We start from the raw sequence: 5,550 nt of genomic DNA on the forward strand, positions 1-5,550 counted from the left end.
AATTCATTGTTGTTGTATAAATAGACTTAGTTAGGAGTGGGGAACAATATTTGTTTGAATTCATTGTTGTTGTATAAATAGACTTAGTTGTATAAATAGACAACTTGTTACGAAGTCACAACTTAGTTGTTGTTGTAGAAATAGACTTAGTTAGGAGTGGGGAACAATATTCCTTTGAATTCATTGTTGTTGTATAAATAGACTTAGTTAGGAGTGGGGAACAATATTCCTGTGAATTCATTGTTGTTGTATAAATAGACTGAGTTAGGAGTGGGGAACAATATTCCTGTGAATTCATTGTTGTTGTATAAATAGACTGAGTTAGAGTGGGAAACAATATTCCTGTGAATTCATTATTGTTATATAAATAGATTTAGTTAGGAGTGGGAAACAATATTCCTGTGAATTCATTGTTGTTGTATAAATAGACTTAGTTAGGAGTGGGGAACAATATTCCTGTAAAGTCGTTGTTGTTGTATAAATAGACTTAGTTAGAGTGGGGAACAATATTCCTGTGAAGTCGTTGTTGTTGTATAAATAGACTTAGTTAGAGTGGGGAACAATATTTGTTTGAAGTCGTTGTTGTTGTATAAATAGAGTTAGTTAGAGTGGGGAACAATATCTGTTTGAAGTCCTTGTTGTATAAATAGACTTAGTTAGGAGTGGGGAAAAATATTCGTTTTAATTCATTGTTGTTGTATAAATAGACTTAGGAGTGGGACACAATATTCGTTTTATTTCATTGTTGTTGTATAAATAGACTTAGTTGTATAAATAGACAACTTGTTACGAAGTCACAACTTAGTTGTTGTAGAAATAGACTTAGTTAGGAGTGGGGAACAATATTCGTTTGAATTCATTGTTGTTGTATAAATAGACTTAGTTAGGAGTGGGGAACAATATCTGTTTGAAGTCATTGTTGTTGTATAAATAGACTTAGTTAGGACTGGGGAACAATATTCGTTTGAAGTCATTGTTGTATAAATAGACTTAGTTAGAGTGGGGAACAATATTCGTTTGAATTCATTGTTGTTGTATAAATAGACTTAGTTAGAGTGGGGAACAATATTCGTTTGAAGTCGTTGTTGTTGTATAAATAGACTTAGTTAGGAGTGGGAAACAATATTCCTGTGAATTCATTATTGTTGTATAAATAGATTTAGTTAGAGTGGGAAACAATATTCCTGTGAATTCATTGTTGTTGTATAAATAGACTTAGTTAGGAGTGGGGAACAATATTCCTGTAAAGTCGTTGTTGTTGTATAAATAGACTTAGTTAGAGTGGGGAACAATATTCCTGTGAATTCATTGTTGATGTATAAATAGACTTATTTGTATAAATAGACAACTTGTTACGAATTCACAACTTAGTTGTTGTTGTAGAAATAGACTTAGTTAGGAGTGGGGAAACAATATTCCTGTGAATTCATTGTTGTTGTATAAATAGACTTAGTTAGGAGTGGGGAACAATATTCCTGTGAAGTCATTGTTGTTGTATAAATAGACTTAGTTAGAGTGGGGAAACAATATTCCTGTGAAGTCATTGTTGCTGTATAAATGGACTTACTTAGGAGTGGGGAACAATATTCCTGTGAATTCATTGTTGTTGTATAAATAGACTTAGTTAGGAGTGGGGAACAATATTCGTTTGAAGTCATTGTTGTTGTATAAATAGACTAGTTAGGAGTGGGGAACAATATTCGTTTGAAGTCATTGTTGTTGTATAAATAGACTTAGTTAGAGTGGGGAACAATATTCGTTTTAATTCATTGTTGTTGTATAAATAGACTTAGTTAGAGTGGGGAACAATATTCTGTTTTAATTCATTGTTGTTGTATAAATAGACTTAGTTGTATAAATAGAGAACTTGTTACGAAGTCACAACTTAGTTGTTGTTGTAGAAATAGACTTAGTTAGAGTGGGGAACAATATTCGTTTTAATTCATTGTTGTTGTATAAATAGACTTAGTTGTATAAATAGACAACTTGTTACGAAGTCACAACTTAGTTGTTGTTGTAGAAATAGACTTAGTTAGGAGTGGGGAACAATATTCCTGTGAATTCATTGTTGTTGTATAAATAGACTTAGTTAGGAGGGGAACAATATTCCTGTGAATTCATTGTTGTTGTATAAATAGACTTAGTTAGGAGTGGGGAACAATATTCGTTTGAAATTCATTGTTGTTGTATAAATAGACTTAGTTGTATAAATAGAGAACTTGTTACGAAGTCACAACTTAGTTGTTGTTGTAGAAATAGACTTAGTTAGAGTGGAGAATATTCCTGTGAATTCATTATTTTATATAAATAGATTTAGTTAGGAGTGGGAAACAATATTCCTGTGATTCATTGTTGTTGTATAAATAGACTTAGTTAGGAGTGGGGGAACAATATTCCTGTAAAGTCGTTGTTGTTGTATAAATAGACTTAGTTAGAGTGGGGAACAATATTCCTGTGAATTCATTGTTGATGTATAAATAGACTTATTTGTATAAATAGACAACTTGTTACGAAGTCACAACTTATTTGTTGTTGTAGAAATAGACTTAGTTAGGAGTGGGGAACAATATTCCTGTGAATTCATTGTTGTTGTATAAATAGACTTAGTTAGAGTGGGGAACAATATTCCTGTGAAGTCATTGTTGTTGTATAAATAGACTTAGTTAGGAGTGGGGAACAATATTCCTGTGAAGTCATTGTTGCTGTATAAATGGACTTACTTAGGAGTGGGGAAACAATATTCCTGTGAATTCATTGTTGTTGTATAAATAGACTTAGTTAGAGTGGGGAACAATATTCGTTTGAAGTCATTGTTGTTGTATAAATAGACTTAGTTAGGAGTGGGAACAATATCTGTTCAATTCATTGTTGTTGTATAAATAGACTTAGTTAGAGTGGGGAACAATATTCTGTTTTAATTCATTGTTGTTGTATAAATAGACTTAGTTAGGAGTGGGGAACAATATTCGTTTTAATTCATTGTTGTTGTATAAATAGACTTAGTTGTATAAATAGAGAACTTGTTACGAAGTCACAACTTAGTTGTTGTTGTATAAATAGACTTAGTTAGGAGTGGGGAACAATATTCGTTTTAATTCATTGTTGTTGTATAAATAGACTTAGTTGTATAAATAGACAACTTGTTACGAAGTCACAACTTAGTTGTTGTTGTAGAAATAGACTTAGTTAGGAGTGGGGAACAATATTCCTGTAAAGTCGTTGTTGTTGTATAAATAGACTTAGTTAGGAATGGGGAACAATATTCCTGTGAAGTCGTTATTGTTGTATAAATAGACTTAGTTAGGAATGGGAACAATATTCTTGTGAATTCATTGTTGTTGTATAAATAGACTTAGGTGTGGGGAACAATATTCCTGTGAACTCATTGTTGTTGTATAAATAGACATAGTTAGCTGTGGGAACAATATTCCTGTGAATTCATTGTTGTTGTATAAATAGACTGCGTTAGGAGTGGGAAACAATATTTGTTTGAATTCATTGTTGTTGTATAAATAGACTTAGTTGTATAAATAGACAACTTGTTACGAAGTCACCAACTTAGTTGTTGTTGTAGAAATAGACTTAGTTAGGAGTGGGGAAACAATATTCCTTGAAATCGTTGTTGTTGTATAAATAGACTTAGTTAGGATTGGGGAAACAATATTCTTGTGAATTCATTGTTGTTGTATAAATAGACTTAGTTAGGTGTGTGGGACAATATTCCTGTGAACGCGTTGTTGTATAAATAGACATAGTTAGGTGTGGGAACAATATTCCTGTGAATTCATTGTTGTTGTATAAATAGACTGAGTTAGGAGTGGGGAAACAATATTCCTGTGAAGTTATTGTTCTTGTATAAATAGACTTAGTTAGAGTGGGGAACAATATTCCTGTAAATTCCCTTGTTGTTGTATAAATAGACAACTTGTTACGAAGTCACAACTTAGTTCTTGTTGTAGAAATAGACTTAGTTAGGAATGGGGAACAATATTCCCTGTGAATTCATTGTTGTTGTATAAATAGACTTAGTTAGGAGTGGGGAACAATATTCCTGTGAATTCATTGTTGTTGTATAAATAGACTGAGTTAGGAGTGGGGAACAATATTCCTGTGAATTCATTGTTGTTGTATAAATAGACTGAGTTAGGAGTGGAAACAATATTCCTGTGAATTCATTATTGTTATATAAATAGATTTAGTTAGAGTGGGAAACAATATTCCTGTAAAGTCGTTGTTGTTGTATAAATAGACTTAGTTAGGAGTGGGGGAACAATATTCCTGTGAAGTCGTTGTTGTTGTATAAATAGACTTAGTTAGAGTGGGGAACAATATTTGTTTGAAGTCGTTGTTGTATAAATAGAGTTAGTTAGAGTGGGGAAACAATATTCGTTTGAAGTCCTTGTTGTATAAATAGACTTAGTTAGGAGTGGGGAAAAATATCTGTTTTAATTCATTGTTGTTGTATAAATAGACTTAGGAGTGGGACACAATATTCGTTTTATTTCATTGTTGTTGTATAAATAGACTTAGTTGTATAAATAGACAACTTGTTACGAAGTCACAACTTAGTTGTTGTAGAAATAGACTTAGTTAGGAGTGGGGAACAATATTCGTTTGAATTTATTGTTGTTGTATAAATAGACTTAGTTAGAGTGGGGAACAATATTCGTTTGAAGTCATTGTTGTTGTATAAATAGACTTAGTTAGGACTGGGGAACAATATTCGTTTGAAGTCATTGTTGTATAAATAGACTTAGTTAGAGTGGGGAACAATATTCGTTTGAATTCATTGTTGTTGTATAAATAGACTTATTTAGAGTGGGGAAACAATATTCGTTTGAAGTCGTTGTTGTTGTATAAATAGACTTAGTTAGGAGTGGGAAACAATATTCCTGTGAATTCATTATTGTTATATAAATAGATTTAGTTAGGAGTGGGGAAACAATATTCCTGTGAATTCATTGTTGTTGTATAAATAGACTTAGTTAGAGAGGGGGAACAATATTCCTGTAAAGTCGTTGTTGTTGTATAAATAGACTTAGTTAGGAGGTGGGGAACAATATTCCTTTGAATCATTGTTGATGCATAAATAGACTTATTTGTATAAATAGACAACTTGTTACGAAGTCACAACTTAGTTGTTGTTGTAGAAATAGACTTAGTTAGAGTGGAACAATATTCCTGTGAATTCATTGTTGTTGTATAAATAGACTTAGTTAGGAGTGGGGAAACAATATTCCTGTGAAGTCATTGTTGTTGTATAAATAGACTTAGTTAGGAGTGGGGGAACAATATTCCTGTGAAGTCATTGTTGCTGTATAAATGGACTTACTTAGAAGTGGGGAACAATATTCCTGTGAATTCATTGTTGTTGTATAAATAGACTTAGTTAGAGTGGGGAACAATATTCGTTTGAAGTCATTGTTGTTGTATAAATAGAGCTAGTTAGGAGTGGGGAACAATATTCTGTTTGAAGTCATTGTTGTTGTATAAATAGAATTAGTTAGTAGTGGTGGAAAACAAGCACACGTAACCGGGAACGAAGTTGGA

This window comes from Tachypleus tridentatus, chromosome 6 (genome assembly GCF_004210375.1).
Source record: "Tachypleus tridentatus isolate NWPU-2018 chromosome 6, ASM421037v1, whole genome shotgun sequence".
NCBI classification, from domain to species: Eukaryota; Metazoa; Arthropoda; class Merostomata; order Xiphosura; family Limulidae; genus Tachypleus; species Tachypleus tridentatus.